The sequence below is a fragment of the Orcinus orca genome, chromosome 1, assembly GCF_937001465.1.
Source record: "Orcinus orca chromosome 1, mOrcOrc1.1, whole genome shotgun sequence".
Classification (NCBI taxonomy): Eukaryota; Metazoa; Chordata; class Mammalia; order Artiodactyla; family Delphinidae; genus Orcinus; species Orcinus orca.
In genome coordinates, this window is record NC_064559.1 from 148,963,047 (window position 1) to 148,979,834 (window position 16,788).

A 16,788-nucleotide genomic window follows, 5' to 3' on the forward strand; every position below is an offset into this window, starting at 1 on the left:
AGAATCCAGAGCTTCTTCAACACAACATTCACCATGTCCAGGACTTAATCACAAAATTACTAGATTTATTAAGAAATAATAAATACAACCAATCTTCCAAACAAAAGGTAATCAATAAAGACCAACCACTAGATGGCAAATCTAAGAGAAAAGCACTTTAAAGAAGCTATTATTATTGCATTCAGTGTTATAAAGCAAAGCATACTTAAAATCAAGGAACAAATATGAAATCTCTATAGAAACTGTAAAGAAACTATAAAGAAGATTCAATTTGAAATTCCACAATTGAAAAGTAAATGAAATAAAAAATACCTGGATAGGCTTAACAGAAGAAATATAAATTAAATAATCTAATTTGAAGAACACAGAGGAAAAGTATTGACCCCATAAATGAATAGAGCATAAAGTATCTGGTAATATCAAAATTTCTAATATATAAGCATTTGAAGCCCCAGAATCAGAGTAAGGAAAAAAGGAACAGAAAAACTATTTGAAAAAACAATTGCCAAAAATTTCCCAAATTTAGTAAAGGTCATAGATTTATAGATTCAAAAGGTCACTGGCTCTAAAGCATAATAAATACAAAGTAAATTACATGTTAGTCAAAGAAAGACAATCAAAGAAAAAGACAAAATCTTGAAAGCAGAGGAAAAGCATACATTAGAATAGGGGACAACAATTTCAAAGCCATGTATTTCTTGTCAGAATCAATGGAAGTCAAGGTAGTGGAACTGATCTTGACAGTGGAACATCTTGAGGGCTAAAAGAAAAAAAAGTCTATATTTGAAGATAATATTCTTTAACTGTAAAAGCATAATAAGGCATATTTAAATAAACAAAACCTAAGAAAATGAATTTCCAGCAAACTTGCATTAAAAGGGAATTATTTTATCTAAAGGAATATGATTCCAGATGGAAGTACATACCTTCAGAAAGGAAGTGCTCTAGAAATTATAATTATGGGTATAAAATTATATTTATGAATTTAAAATTATATTTATACTTATAAATATAAAATATTTTTCTTAATTTAAAATACATATGACTGTTTAAATAAAGTATATAACTTATATTAAGCAGTTTAAAACATATGTAGATATAAATGAAAACTATAGCATAAATGATGTGGGGAGTGGTAAATGGAACTGTTTGTGAAATTCTTGCAATTTGCATTAAGCAGTGAAATATCAACTCAAGTAGACTGTGAAAAGTTGTATGTTGTAACCCTAGAGCAAACACTAAAGAAAAAATAATGCAAAATGTTTTAACAAAAAAGCCAATAGATAAATTATAATGAAATTCTTTGTTTGTTTGTTTTTTTTAGGAAGTTTTCTGGTGGGAACCGGAAAACCTGCTAGACAAATTCTACAAGAGCCATAACACTTATAATGAAATTCTTAAAAAAAAAAAAAAAAAGTTATTTATCTTAAAAGAAGACAGGAAAAGAGGAAAAAGTACAGAAGGGGAAAACAGGCAACAAATAATAAACATAAATACAATCATATCACTAATTCCATTAAATGTAAATAGAATAAAAGACAGATATTGACAGAATAAATAAAAATCTAATGGAAAGTTCAGTTTATATGGGCTGGACTCCTTGATTTGTGGGATTCATTACAAAGTGAAATGGCTGTAGGTCTTTACTTTTTTCTTGGGTCCTTATTTTCCTAGGTAAGAACCATCTTTCATCTATATTAGAGGTAGAATGCTAACTTACTGTTTTTTGAATGAGGTCTAATGGTCTCATTATTCAGTAGGTATTCTTTTACTTAATTCTGCTGTTTTCAATATTGCATCTCTCCATCAACTGAGTCTGTTGTTGCCCTTGGTTCCACATTGTCTCTGAAAGAATCTCTTCAAATAGTAAACCTCTGATCTTCTGGAAGAATAGGTGTGGGTATAATGTTCAGCCGGCCAATTTGAAAAATGACTATCTTGAATAGGCTTATCTTTTTTAGAGATAAAGGACATAAAGACATATTTGAGTAATACAGATAGTAGTCTTAATAGTAATGCTATGAAATGAGAAGCAACCCTTTTAGGAAAGGGCCAGTGGAAGAAATTTCTGACTTTGTATTGCCATGTGGTGAGACTTTATGTATGATACACCTCCTAGAACTCCTCAACACTCTCAGCTCATTCCTCTCCCCACTTCTGCAGGGTGGTCTAATTGTTAAACTTGAAGAAAAGGACATGTTCACTTCATTCCTCCCATTTTTTTCTTTTTCAAGACCTCTGAATCTGCAATGTGGGTGTATTTGATTTGTTTCCTTTCATGCAGGCAACATAAGGACAGCTTTGGTCTTAGAGGACAGCTTTGGTCTTAGGGGTATCTGTGTTATCTGTGCCACTGTGTGCAACCACGTTAATTAAGACGGGGGTGATGGTTGCAGATCTAGAGCCATAGTCTCCAAATAGCTTTAGGAATATAGAAAAGATGGTAATTTCTTCTCCATCTGTCTATATTTGGGTCTTAGCTCTCAAGCTGTTTTGATTAAGAAGGGAAAAAATACTATGTATTGTCCCTTAAAATCCCAACAGGAAACACTCTGTGTCTGCCTCTGAAATGTAAATAATATTATAGTTTATTAATTTGCTGCTTGTTCTAATCAGGCTACTTTTGAAATAGTCATTGTATTAGCAAAACATAAATTGTCATTTTTCTGAGGTGTATCTTATTTGCTTATTTTGTATTTATAAAAATACCTGTAAATGGGATATCACTACACTTTTAGTAGAATGACTAAAATTAAGAAGACTGATAATGTCAAGAAATGACATGAGGATGGTGTAAGTGAAATTTTTATATGTTGGTGGTGGGAGCATAAATTGGCAAAACTACTTGGGAAAATTGCCTTCCAATACTTAAAACAGTGAATCATATGTTTATCCTATGGCCCAGAAATTACACTGCCAGACTTATTTCCGGTGCATTTGTCCACCAAAAACATGTACAAGAACATTCAAGACTACTTTTTTCTTAGTAGCCCGTAAATAAATGGCAAATAACAAATGTCCAATGCCAGCAAAATTGACAAAGTATAGTATATTAATAAAATGGAACACTATGGAGCAATGAAATGAATAAATTACCACCACATGTAACAACAAGGTGAATCTCATAGACATTATATTGAACAAAAGAGACCACATATAAAAGAGTACATATCATATAATTCGATTTGTAGGAGGTTCTAGAATAAGAAAAACTAATCTATTGTAAAAGAAGTCAGTACAGTAGCTTCCTTAGCAGGTGAGTAAGTAATGAGTAGGATACCAGGATACCAGGAAACATTTTGAGGTACTAGAAATATTCTGAGTCTTGATCAAGATAATGATTACTTTAATTTATGCTATACCTCAAAAAATGTCAACATTTTATATATTCATTAAAAAATTATCTTTAAAAACTTGATTCCTAAAAGACAATTAAATGTAGCAAACACAATCATATTTTAATATTTTGATGACCAGATAAAAATTCATATTCTCATAGGTATTCACAACACAAAGATAATAAATATTTATTTATTAAGACTTAATGGATAAACTTGACTTTCAACAATTATTATTTATATTCTACCAATAGTAACAATAATTTCTCAAATCTGAAATTTGATGAGTCAATTTTTTTTTTTTTTTTTTTTTGCGGTATGCTGGCCTCTCACTGCTATGGCCTCTCCCCTTGCGGAGCACCGGCTCCGGACGTGCAGGCTCAGCGGCCATGGCGTACGGGCCCAGCCTCTCCGCGGCATGTGGGATCCTCCCACACCGGGGCACGAACCCGTGTCCCCTGCATCGGCAGGCGGAGTCTCAACCACTGCACCACCAGGGAAGCCCGATAAGTTAATATTTAATTAGGAAGTTATATTGTAATTGCCCTTTTCTAAGGACCAAGAAGCATTATTTCTATAGAATTACTTAACTATAGAAGTTAGTGTAAAAACAGTGTAATGAAAAATTTATTTAATCAGCTCTCTTTTAATCATTATTTTAGCCATAGCACGTGCACTTGGTATTAGGTATTAACATAAGCTTATATATGAGAGGGAAATTAGTTTATTGGTTTAATAATTATATACTAATATCTATTATATGCAGTTGAATTATAATCATATGTCTCAAGCTTGCCACATCATGCCTTAGTTCAAAATGATATCACTATAGCCCTTATATGAGAGACAAAGAGAATGTGTAGCTGTTTCCATTTATAACAAACAAGACTAATTCCATCAAATTGTCAGTTGTTATGCAACTTCATTAAAATCTGCCATCATCAATTGTTTGTAATCTACTTAGAGTTTGGTTTTGTCTCAAATTCTTATATAAAACTTTTAGCCATGTCTCATAAATTAATAATTTGAAAACTAGAGGCTGTCTTTTTCATTTATCTTTTGTTTGATAGGCCAGGCAGTAAAACCAAAGGAACTGTTACTGAATGAGGCAAAGTCTTCAACTTTGTGAAAAGACATGGCTAGATTAATACTTAGTTCTCTTATTAATCATTTTATTTAGGCTTTTGAATCTAAGGGCTTATAGAATTTAAGAAAATGCAGTCTTCGTGACATTAGTTGATGATAAGAATACCATGTCTTTTTTTTTTTTAAGAAATATACTTACTTAGCCTTTTTCTAACATCTGAAAAAAATAGATTCATCATTTCTTGTGTTTAAAAAAAATGGAAAATTGAATTATCTGGTTAGATTATCATGCCCCTGCACTTTAGAAAAAATGCAACAAGTGTTCCATTTCATGGCAATCATTTCATAAACATGGCTAAACTTTCATTCTCTGTGAAGAAAATGACAACAATGCATTTATAAATGGATGAACAAGATAGGTTTAAAAGAAACTATAGTAAGTCCTTTCAATCTTTCAATAGAGTTTATCAAAATATTTCTACTTTTTCCATTAGGTAGTGACATGGTGACTTGAAATGAGTGTAAATGAGTTTTTTTTTTTCACTCATAATATTTTTTGAAGTCAGTAATTCTAAAGCACCAACTTTCCTAATTCACCTGAAAAGAAGGCAGCAATGAGCAAAGTACATGACTTGCCTTCAAAGACCTTCCAGTTTCATGGTGAAGACAAAGTAGTTACAGTGTGACCGTGTGTAAGCAAACCATAGGACTAATGTGAAACATCTCCCTCAGTCACACAAAATACATAGTAGAGGATCATGGACCCAATTAATCTTTAAGCTCTCAAAATTGTTACATTGATCAAAGGCAATATTTGATATAATATGCTATGCAGTTGGTTTCAAAATGATAGATTCCTTAAAAGTCAAGATGTTGCTAGAATAGATTCATTGACATTGGATCATACTTTATCTCACCCTGTACGTTCCTTGGCTTCTGACATTTTCCTATCTTCTGAAAATTCTGTTCTATTTACACGAGTTTATCTTATAGTTCATTCTTTTTCTAAAACACCTAATCTACGACCTTAAACAACTCCATAAGATCACTTTAAACTTTCTCAAGTAGAAGATGACCATCCTCCTCTTCCTTTCATTCCACACTTTCTTCTCCCCAAAATATTTCTGGGTGCAACAAAAAGTCAGTTGTTTTTTGACATGCTGTTAGTATTTAATTTTTAATTAAATTTAATTCTTTTCTAAATAACTAGTACTCTGTAAATGTATTTCATAAGACTATCTCCCCCCTCCTACTTTCCATCTTCTTAGCTCATGTATACAGATGTCTAAGGTATTCATTTTCCTTTGATGAGGACTTTGGCACATATTTCAAAAGCTTCCTCTACCCCAATTCCTGTTATCATCTTGGACTATTTTTAAATCTATTTATGTGAGTTGTCAAATCTATTTTTTAAACCAATATGTAATATTTATGTATGGAACACTGTGTATATCATTAGAAATACAAAGTTGATTATTATTTCAGAGCCTCCAGCATTAAGGAGCTCATATTGTGAGACAGACAAGTGAACCAAAGAGTTATGGTACAATCTTTCATGAAATGTAAAAGAATTTTGTTTAAAGGCCTGTGGAAAGAAATTATAAATAATTCTTACTTACTAAAGTAAGACATATGCCATTTTACAACCTTGACTCCAATCTAGCCTGTTAATCTTGATATCCATATCTTCACTCTCTATTTCTGTTTCCCCCCTTACCACCCACCAGAACTCCAGATTTTAGCCTTATTGAATTACTTTCCATTCTTTAAACTTGCCATGCCTTTTGGAATTCTGTGCAGTTTTTCATATGGTTCCATCTGTCTGAAATATCTACTACCCTTCTTGGCCATCTGTCAAACTCCCGTTCATACACTTTAGCTTAAAAATTAACTACCAGATGAAAACTTCCCTGATACTGCGAAAAACATTGAAATACCAGTTCTTCTGTTCTCCCATGCCCTTTGTATGTACCTGTCATCATATTTTATAGTAATTTAAAGTGTCATCTCTTTAATATGTCTCTGAACTCCTAGAAGTTAGAGACTGAATATATATATTTAGTACCTGGCACATAATAAGTGATAAAAAAGTGTTTTTTTGAAATAAAGATTGACACATAAAAGAGGGAAGATGCTAGAGAAATTCACATCAAAGGAGAGGTGTTTTTTTTAATTCTTATGGTGTTCCTTAGATACAACTTTCCTGTTAATAACTGATTAATTTTTAAGTGTAATGAATATTGTCTTTAAGGTCTCTGAATTTTCTAGACATCTTTATTAGTTTGGTAAGCTAACTTCTCTCAGAAGCAAGCCTCAGATTAGAGTGCTTAACACAATAAATTTTATTTTTTTGTTCATATAAATTCCAATTCCGATGTTCCCATTAGGTACTTTTACAGGGTGACCCTATTCCATGTGGTGTCTCTCACAAATTCAGTCTCCATGCAGCTTATGAATTTGCTATCTGTAAAATAAGGTTTCTAAATGTGTTGAAAAGGGAAAAAGAGCTCCTCTTCCGTTTTCTTTCTGGCTAATGTCTCAGCCAGGAACTGACACATATCAATTCTGCTCATGTTTCATTGGCTAGAATTAGTTGCTTGGCACTATCTAGATACAAAGGGCTGGGAGATATTTCCAGGTACGTCTTATACTATAGAGATTATGAATATTGGTGGTCCATTAGCCCTCTGTGTCACACAAGTGAACTGGCTTAAATACCTGTAAATAGTAGTTATTATCCTGAAGCTAGGATCTGATTATTGAAGAGAATTTGAACCCACCAAAAATGCATCTGTAGATGACTAAAGAAGAGGCATAATTAACTATGGATTGAATAAACTATTCCTTCCAAAAGTGTTCTCTTTAATTTGGATAGGACTTTAAAATTTATAATAGACCACTTAATAGATCTAGAAAATCCACAATTATGTCTGGTTCCCGGAATTTTATTGTTGTTTTAGAGGAAATATGTTTTAAGTCATGGTCCAGTATAAAAAATATAGGTTTTATTTAAAGTTTAGAAAATTAGTACAAGACATTGGAATTTTGTCTTGCCCTTAATCCAAGACAAAGTGTCTGTGAAAAGCTGATTTCATCTGCAACTGCTCCTCACATGTGATTTCTGTTCTTCTGTGACAAATGGGCTTACAATTCTGGCTCAGTTATAATCAAATACGAGTCTGAGTGTTTTGTTTTTGAACCCAAACATGCACCGACACAGTGTCTAGAGTCTAAGAGAACTAATCCATGTTATTATTTTTGCCAGATAATTTATTGATTGATGTCTACATGCCAAGAAATTACAAGGCACTAGACGTTTGCAAAATTTCTGTTAGATGAAATTATATGAGGCTATTTCCTGTAGGATATACCAAAGACCCCCTTTATATGCTAATATTAATCTTTCTTACTACCACTATGTTTGCCTACCACTACAGTTTGAATATATGATAACCATTTTATTTCTTCACTTGACAGATGTTTATGGTGTATTTGTTTCATGTGCTAATCTTAGTACCAGGTATGAAGAATACAAACATTAATAAAACTTTTTGTAAATTTCAAAGATGTAGTGCTTCCCAAAATTAATTGACACAGTCCCTTTTCAAAAAACCTGTTTTAACTTACCAGCACTTCAAGGAGCATTAGTATTACTCAGAACACACTTTAGGGAATATCACCTTTATATATAATGCAACAGATACAATTGAAGGAATCTTATCTTATATAATAAGATAAGAATGGGTTTCAGAATGTGACACAATTGAGTTTGGATTCTCCCTTTGCCATGTTATCTCTGCCTAATTTAAAGTGAATTTCCTAATCTCTCTGGACATCATATTCCCAAACCATAAAATAAAGTTGTTGTTACAATTAGTTAAGGAACATGTAAGAAATAATTGTGCAGAACACAAAGTACAGTGGTTCCTTAATAAATGTTAATTTAACTATTTTCATTTCAACTTTTACTTTTTTTTCAAATCAAAATAGGAAAGGTTTAAAGACTCTAAGTCTTGATGTCAGTCACTAGATTACAGACAACATTTCTAGCTCTCAAGGTACAAAAACATATACCTGTGTCCTCCCAGTAAGAACAGTAGGTCACTGGAAAGACATGAACGTGTACCTTTGATGCTTCACAATATGAATTATAAGGAAGCAACCTTCCTAAGTTGTCAAAAACATTTCCATCACTTTCACATATCATTCCAAAAGCTTAATAATGTAAAGGAACATTGTAGGTTACTTCCTGAGAAAATTGCCTGTACCTTGGAACAGTGGAAAATATCATGTTCAGAGATCATACATAATATTTTGTTTACTTAGCCCAACAGTAGAACAATTTACTGGGGAGAAAAATATTGGTTGAATATTCAGTTTTGCATCTTAGAAAAATAATAGCTGGTGAAGTGATGGTCTTTTTTCCGTCTATCCTATATTTCATCTTCTTATTCATACATTCTTCCACTTATTCAATAAATATTTGCTGAGTATCTATTGTTTTCTGGAAATTTTACTAGGCATTAGGAGTCAGTAATAAGCAAAAATATGTATGGTTCTCACCCTTGCGGAACTTAAATTTATTCTACCAAATTTAACTAATAGTGATATCTAACATCGTTGATCTTAATTCTTATAGCAATTCTATAAGATAGGCACTATTATTATCTCCATTTTATGAGTCTACTGAAGTACAAAGGGGTTATGATGAGGTCACAGAGTTACCAGGCAGTTTGATTCTAGACAGTTTGAACCAGGCAGTTTGATTCTAGAGTCTTCATGCTTAAGCACCATGATACATTGCAGCTACTGTAGTGGCTTTCATCTGTACAAAGAGACATCAATACAGGGCTCAATGAAAGCAACCTGGAGATTTTTAATCTTATCTGGTAGATGTATATTAACCAATTATTGATGATCATAAATATTTGGGTGAACAGATTTTTTAAAATTCAAGTAATAATAAAGAGTCCTATTTTTAAAGAGCCATCTAATAGAAATATGACAGTGCACTTTTATAGGGTACTGAGTTTTAGGCTTTATGGGCTTTGCTTCAAAGTTAGGAGTATGAATTTCAAGAAATAAACTCATATAAAATAGTTGTAGTTTTACTACGTTAAATATGTTGGGTTGCTCTGTTTCACTTAGCTCCAACTGTGACATTATATTTTCAAAACCATTGCTGTGACATCATTTTTTACTATCCCCTCTAAAGTTCCTAGAAGTTGATATGTTTCCAATATGACAGATGCAGTAAAATGACTATTTTAGGAGAAAACTATTATAAATACATAGAAAGATGGGCAGTTCATTTTGTATTTTATTTGCTACTTCATACAGGTTCTAACACTAGTGTACATGATATGATTGGTTATTTTCAAGGACAGAGAAAATATTCTCTATTTAATGGGTTTGATTTTTTTTACTTCTTTCAATTCCATTGTTTTAACAAAAAAAGTTGTATATTTTAGAAAACAAATATACTTCAAGAAACAATTCTTGCTTTAAGAAATGTATTATTTATTTTGAGACTCAAATAATAATAACATAAATCATTACTCTATTGCCAGCATGGAAAATGTTAAAGTCTGATTTACATTTATTTTCATAAAGCTTCCTCCCCTCCCTTTTATGTTTTCAATAACTACTTGTGGAACTCTAAGATGTAATCAAGGGAATTGAAGATAGCATTGAAATATTATTAGATATACAAAAAAATTTTCACCATTCTGAAATTGATAGTTTAACCCTTCCTAATAAATACTCTATTTTTGCCATGTATTTTACCAAACATTTTTGTTGTTGTTGTTTCCATGAAGTAGAACATCATTGTAATAAAATTTCTGGAATTTTTACTCATTGTCACAAAAAATAAGAATAGAGACAACAAAAGCCAAACATGTCTCCTAGTGTATAATTATCATAGGATTATTTCTCCTTTCTTGACTAAATATTCCAGGGTACTGGTAAGGGAAGATTTGGCATTTCACAGTCAATATTTTATTTTCTGTGTAGATAAACTGTAAATATTAAATTGACTCCAGACAAACATTTATTTGGCCTTTTGGTATTATTTTAATAAATACAGAACATTTTTCTTCAATTTATTTTGCATAGTGTCAGGGAGGAAGAAATTTTCCTCCACACTTCTAGGTTCTTCTGGCTGGTCCAAGAATTAAATTGACATGAGACAGATTAGCAAGAGAAAATTAAACAAAAAATTAAAAACATTATAAACATGGGAGAGACCCAAGAAAATTGAGTAACTTGTCAAAATGGCTGAAACCCTCACCTTAAATATCATTTTCAGCTAAAGACAAAAGATGTTGGGATTAGTGGTTTGGGACCTCAAAAGGTAGGAAAGCAATTGACATTGAGATGGAAAAGCAAATACTTTGTAAACAAATGTTTTCTGGGCCATGCAGAGACAGTGGGACACAGAGAAAAATTTTAACAAACAGACTTTACTAGGTTCCTCCCTGTCTATACACCTAATTTGTACAGTAGTTACAAATGGTGATAGCTCCCTTCCTGCAACAGGTCTTTATCAAAATTCCTTAGGCAGTTAGGGGGAAGGTCAAAGTTTCTTCCTGAGTCTTTTGGACCTTGATTGTTTTCAGTTTGAAATAATCTACATACCAAAGACACATTTTGAGGTGACAAATTTTGTCCCCTACAATAACATAAATATATTTTATTTAACTTACATGGAGCATTTACAAGTCTTGTAGCCTCTTTCTGTCTTGGTTTGCTTAACTTGAAAAAGGGAAGGTAATGCTTAAATTTTATATGTTAATAATTAGAAATAGTTTGAGGAAAGTGCCTGGAATATAGTAGGCACTCAATAAATAGTAGCTAAATTTAAAATGCCAAAAGTTCTTTGAGTCAGATTTTAGTGAAAAATTATATATATCATAATGGATTCTTAAGACTCATGTGGCAATAATTTTTATCCTACTGGATATCCATAGTTATTTAGTTAATTGTGCCCAAATTGCTTTCCCAAGTACATCCTCAGTACTCTTTGAGCTGTTTTTTCTATGAGTATTTAGTCACCACCAAATGATGCTCTTATGTCTTAACGGCTTTTAACTGTCTTTGGCAGTTAAGAAGTTTTGTTCTTCCTTTCTTCTTTTCTATTATTCATTTATTTGTTCATTCATTCATCTCATTTTTTCATCCACTCACTCATACTACCTTCACTTAATAAAACTTTACTGAGAAACAGTTATGTACAATAAAAAATGTTAATGTTGTCCTGCCGTTGAAGAGCTCATAGAGAACTCACATTCCTGTTGGCTTTTATTCAGCAAACATTTATTGGGTGCAAATCTTGTGTCAGGCTCTTTTTAATTTAATTTAATTTTATTTTATTTAATTTTTTATTGAAGTATAGTTGCTTTACAATGTTGTGTCAGTTTCTGCTATACAACGAAGTGAATCAGCTATATGTATGCATATATCCTCTCCCTCTTGGACCTACCTCCCACCCAACCCATCCCACCCATCTATGTCATCATGGAGCACCGAGTTGAGCTCCCTGTACTATACAGCAGGTTCCCACTAGCTATCTATTTTACACATGGTAGTGTATTTATGTCATACCTAATCTCCCACTGTGTCTACACATCGGTTCTCTAAGTGTTGTGAACATAGGTGAGGAAGAAGAAAAGTACCCTCCTTTCTTGGAGCTTATATTGTCATAGGAAAAAAAAAACAGGTATATAGAATAAATAGAATATAATTTTATACTAGCACTAATAGAGTATATAAAAGGCAGCATAGGGGACATAGTTAACCTAACTGAGCAAAACCTTTCCTCATGATCAGAGCTACATACCTTACAGAATCCATTTTTGTAAGCTGTATTTTTTCAATGTCTCTGCTTTGATGGTACTGTTTGCCATTGTCCTGCTGTGCTTTAGTTTGTCCCAAAGCTAAATTGTCCAGGAATCATAATCGATTTTTACCTTCAGCTAATTAATACTCCTCTAATGTAGTTTGTTTTCCCAGTTTGGGAAATGAGAGCAAATATCTCTCTGGTCTTTTGCCTTCCTTCATACTATTAAACGAAAATGGAAACTGGGGCCTTTCTTCTGCTTCCCCTTTGTCCACTTGAGTGTATCTCTAGTGAAGAGAACTTCTCAGTCAGAATCAGATACTTGTACAGTAAAAGAGCTGCTGAATGCCTAAGGCATGTCTGAGCAAGCTTTACTGCCCTATTTATAAGACAACAGGGGGGCTTTGCTTAGAAAACCCAGCTTCTTCTGGGAGCCCACAGGCAAGTCGGTTACCAGGCAACAACAGATTTCTTATGAAAACCAAATATAAAAGCCTACATCATTAATTAAACAGACAAGGATACAGTCTTCCCATAGTTACTAACCTGAAAGCAATGAAGTTATGCATCTAATATGTATGAATCACCATTTTGGTTTTACAAAGATGCTCTTATTTTAGTCATATACAGTAGGTAACTGCTGTGAGGATAAGAAGAAAAGAAGGTCACTTATCGGTTAGAGCAGGTGAATCATTTTTATCTATCAGAAATGAGATTACAGCCAGGAGGTTTATATGTAAATTTCAGGAAAGGTGCATACATTGATGCTGTCAGTTTAGCTTAAGCAGTGCCGTTTCAGTCTTAAGGCGATAGAAAAAGGATAGACAGAAAATAAGCATGTTACGGTAGGCCCTAAGGAAGCGAAAGCAGAAGAAACAAAATAAATTACAGTGTCCAAAGTCTTATTACGCAGATCATTGTCAGTATTTAGATCCCCAAAATTAAATCAGAGGGAGATATACAACTGAGCAGCTCTTTATCAGAACCATAATATGGTGATTACCTCTGTAAATGTTAGTCAGAAGCTAGCTGCTCGCTGTTCTACTCTTAAGCTCTACTAGGCCTCGACAAGTAAGTGGGACAGATACAGAAAGGAAGAAACACCCAGAACCTTACATTACTTCTACCAAGAGATGAGTGGTAGGTACAGGGAGGTAGGAAGACCCAGGGCTAAACTTGCTCCCAGGGATAAGAATAAGCTATTTGCAGGCAGATGTTACTCTGTCAATCTCAGAGGATATGAGCTGGCTTGAATATCTCAGAGCATTTTGGTGGGAGCTGACTCTCTGCTCTCATTAATAATTCCTATAATTGGCTAAATTTTGAGGTCAGAGAAGTTTGTTGTCCTCTGATAGGTAGGTAAGTGTCCAATAAATCCCCCAAAATGTTGATTTTGAAAGATGTAGTTATATTTTTAAATTAATTTTAGTGATACTCTCTTTTCAAGTGGATAAGACTATGACGTGCTTGAAGGAGAGAATATAGTTGACCACTCCCTGTGTTTTTTGTTTGTTTTTTAAATTCACATGATGGATTGTTGTTTTACTCATGAACTTGACAGGCAGACTGAATCATATACCCAACCATATACCCTTCTCCACATACCCAACATTGAACAAATGTTGACTGAAATTTTCGTCTCTGAAGCAATTGTTAATAAGAAAATGGTTATGAATATATGTCATTTTTTTAGGGACAACTATATTCTTACTCCCTAGTTTGGATTTTCCAATTTGAGGAAAAGGCCTATAATAAGTCATATAGCTCGAGTATTATAAGCAACGGCCACCCTGAATCCTTGAGTAATTCTTCCAGAATACAGTCATAATCTGCATCCAGTGTGATGTCAAATGCTTGTCTGTCAGGGACAAGAGAAAAGCCAGATTCTGCTCTGGGAAGTGTCTCTGGTGATAAGACTGGAAAATACAATGATAAGAGTTGAACTGACATTACTACAAATTTCTTTGAAAAGTTGAACAGTTCAATGTTTTTTTGTGGTTAGATTCAAGTTATGCTTCTCCAGTGGATATACTACAAAAGCTTTGTTGTGACCTGTTTAGGGTGACACATTCAGATGCAAATGTGGCAAAATAAAAAACTGATTAATTGGAATACATGGCACGTGAAATTTCCCTTTACTATTTTAAAAACTTTTCAGTAAGTTCAATATTATTTCAAAATAAAAGTTAAAATAATAATTAGGATTGACTTTTGGACATATTTCAGAATAAATTCCCAGTGGTATTTTTTTTTTTTTTTTTGCGGTACGCGGGCCTCTCACTGTTGTGGCCTCTCCCATTGCGGAGCACAGGCTCTGGACGCGCAAGCCCAGTGGCCGTGGCTCACGGGGCCCAGCCGCTCCACGGCATGTGGGATCCTCCCAGACCGGGGCACGGACCCACGTCCCCTAGAATTGGCAGGCGGACTCCCAACCACTGCGCCACCAGGGAAGCCCCCCAGCGGTATCCTTATTAGAGAAACTTGAAATATGTTTTTGAGACTATTAAAACTACTGAGGTGGTCATTTTGTGTGTGTGTGCTGCTGTATTGTTTATTTTTCTTTATGTCTTCATGTTTGTCTTAAACATGATCATGTGTGTGATTAATTCTGATTATTTTAACTGTAAATATCTAGTATTAATGACTACATTATTGACAAGTTCTAATTCTGATCCATCTTTTGTAATGTTTTGCTTTAATTTAAAAGATACATGAGGTAGGTATTTAGTGATTGCTTATTAGATCCAGATTTTTGCTAGTGTTTTCATTTGTATTATCTAATTTAATCTTTCTAATAACACAATGATTTCAGTGGTATTGTCTCAATATTTTAAATGAAGAAAACGGCTTTCAGTACATATTTTTTTCAGGGTCAAGCAATTCTAGTAAATGAGTCAACACTGGAATCCAAAGCTATCTGACTTAAAATCAACGGTCTTTCAGTACAGTTTCATCTCAGGATTAAATTTCTTACTTACAATTTTTAATTTTAATACATATGCTATATGCTCTATGTCAAAAATAAGTATGACTGTGATAAGGGAACGTATCACAAAAAGAGGTTTTCAATTTCATTTTAAATAAACGTTTCTCAAGTGCCTAAGTTGTGTAGAGCAATATATTGAGTACCAGTTAATCAGCAAATTAATAGTCAGATCTTTTCTATCTTCACCACATGTTTTTAATTCACAAATTGACTAGATCATTAAAATACATGTTCAGACTTGTACTTGGCATGATTAATACACATCCTATGTTTCATTTTCTATGGTTCCAGCATGGTGTTTCCCAACAGGAATGAGAAGGGGAAATACACATAAATACCACCACTCATTGCCTCTCCCACCTCACACTTACCTCTTAGGGTACAACAGAATCTGGACATGATTTAGAAATTGACTGTATATTTTTAAAAAAGCTTCTCATATAAATCTTGACAAATACCCTACAAAATTCTCCCATAATCACATTTTGTAGTTTAGGAATAAAGCTATATTCTGAGACTATTATATTACAATTCAAGAGGGCAAATCAGAGAAAGCATTTATGCTCTTGTGATGTTGTTTACTACTTTTGGCTTTGATCTAGTCTACATAAAAACCCAAGATTCTTCAAAAGAAATTGTGTGTTGTTCATTAATATACTTTATTTATAACAACAAATACCAGTCAGGCAAATTAGGATGTCCAGAGTCATCTCTCTCCCCTCTTAACATTCATATCCATTCTATAACCAATTTTCACTTCTGCTTTGAAATTATTAAATAATATATCCTCTCCTTTCAATTCTCATGACTATGCTTTAGTTCAGGCTATATACCTGGATTGTTGCAGTAGAACAAATTGTCATCTCCAAATACAAATTTGTGTGTATGGATTTATGTGTGTCCACCAAAACCTGCAGAGTTCCTCTGTCTCATCTAAGATCACATTTAACCTCCTGACCCCTGTGGGGATTTTTTCAGCCTTATATCCATTTATAGCTTTCTCTGGAGCATTCATATATGCTATACTTATTGCCCTGGGATGCAAAACCTCTATTCTAAAATGTTTTTATTATCATATTTCCTAGGCACAAATACTCTTTCATATTTCTAGATTCGGCTTCAAATCTTTTCAAAAAGTCATGTTCAGTTATAAACTGTTTAGCAGAATGCCTGATATTTAATAAGAGCTTGCAACATCTGCCATATATTATTTTATTTTTAATGAGTGATTATCTGGATATCAGAAGATTATTTTTAAATTATCATTTCTCATTGTCTATTTTTGTAAAGCTATCCTGTCCTTTCTCTTTGGTTAAGACGAATAGAGAAACTTTCTAAATGAAAAAAAAAAGTGTTTTATTTAGAAATAATTATATAGAATTTATTTAGCATTGAACATATAGCATAGGACAAAGACAGAGGAATGGTTTCTATCTGATGTTTTTTTTTTTTTTTTTGCGGTACGTGGGCCTCTCACTGTTGTGGCCTCTCCCGTTGCGGAGCACAGGCTCCGGACGCGCAGGCTCAGCGGCCATGGC

General features: G+C 33.2%; 1 non-coding gene across 1 annotated transcript; it reads right to left on the bottom strand.

The window, feature by feature from the left end:
• Positions 1–1,323: 1,323 nt before the first annotated feature.
• Positions 1,324–1,385, bottom strand: LOC117196626 (U7 small nuclear RNA). Its single transcript, XR_004476902.1, has one exon. It is a non-coding gene; the product is annotated as a U7 small nuclear RNA (small nuclear RNA).
• Positions 1,386–16,788: the final 15,403 nt, after the last annotated feature.